The sequence below is a fragment of the Elephantulus edwardii genome, unplaced genomic scaffold, assembly GCF_000299155.1.
Source record: "Elephantulus edwardii isolate Elephantulus edwardi_28Jun2011 unplaced genomic scaffold, EleEdw1.0 scaffold00273, whole genome shotgun sequence".
NCBI lineage: Eukaryota > Metazoa > Chordata > Mammalia > Macroscelidea > Macroscelididae > Elephantulus > Elephantulus edwardii.
The window spans coordinates 2726311-2727742 of NW_006400023.1; positions in this window are offsets into that span (position 1 = coordinate 2726311).

Below are 1432 nucleotides of genomic sequence, written 5' to 3' on the forward strand. Positions count from 1 at the left end.
ATTTATGCATAGGAACAACAATTTTCAAGAAGCTAGAACCCAAAGACAAAGGAATTTTGTCTATTAATGTCTCTAGATTACATGTACTTGAACACATCAATGATATTTATCAAACTGAAGGTCGGCAGGATACTTCTTTTCTACCTCATTGACACAAGAGACTCAGATATTTGCAAGTTTCAGGTTCTTAACAACAGCTCTTCAACTTTCAATCTCTTGAAAAATACTTTGTAAATATGTACAATATGTTCCCCAAACAATTCTAATTCCATCATTTTACTCTTCTTGTTTTGAGTCAGTTGTGACTCACAGCAACTCTTTGTACAACTAAATCCTACCCAATTCTGTGCATTCAGAATCTGATGGAGGCTCGCTATGAGTTAGAACCATATAGACAGGAGTGGGGTTTTACTTATAGGAAATAAAACAGTATTTTGTCCCTTTGAGTAGAACATTACTTTAAGGAACATAGTATTATTGTTGATGTTAGGTGCCATCGAGTCAATGACAACTCACTCATGAACAGCAGATTTGAAACTTGCTATCTTCACCTCTCCGACATGGTCAAATCCATTGTTACAGTCACTGTGTCCATCCATTTTGTCAGAGGTCTTCCTTTCTCTCTGAACCTCTATTTCCTACTATAATATCATTTTCCAAGAACTAGCTCCTCGTGACAACATACTCAAAGTACATGAGACCATGTTTCACCGTACTTCTCTCTAAGGAGCATCCTTGTCCCATCCTCCTCCAAGATGGCGTGTTTGTTCTTTTGGCAGTCCGTGGGATATTCAATACTCTTCACTAACATCAAAACTCAAACACATCAATTCTTCTGTCATTCTTATTCATTATCCAACTTCCAGATCCATAGGAAATAACTGAAAAGACCAAGGCTTGGAACAAGAGCACTTTAAAGTCTTTATTTACTATTTAGCTGGTGATATACTTAAACTGACAGCCTTGTTCTATATAGCACTTTAGAGAGCTCCTTTGATCTCTCCAGATTTACCCAATGAAACATGTCTTTTGATTCTTTCCCTAGCCCCCTCTTGTTGTGTACTGTTGAGTAGGATCCTACTGGCAGAGGAAGAGATTACCCCCCCCTCTTTCTCCAGCGAAGCATCTGGTAGACTTCAACCACGTGCCTTCAGGATTGCAGCGCAGCTTTTTGCCATTAGGCCACCCGAGCTCCCTGTCTTTTTCTTTTCTTTTTTTAATTTTTATTTTATTTATTTTGCGTGTGTGTGTGTGTGTGTGTGTGTGTGTGTATACTGTCAAATCAGATCTGAGTGGTACAGGAGAAGATTGTTCCTTCTTCTCCGGCAGAACATCTGGTGGATTCGAACCATGTACCTCTGGGATTGTGGTGCAGCTTCTTATTGCTTAGGCCACCAGAGCTCCCTTTGTCTTTTGATTTCTTAACTGCTAT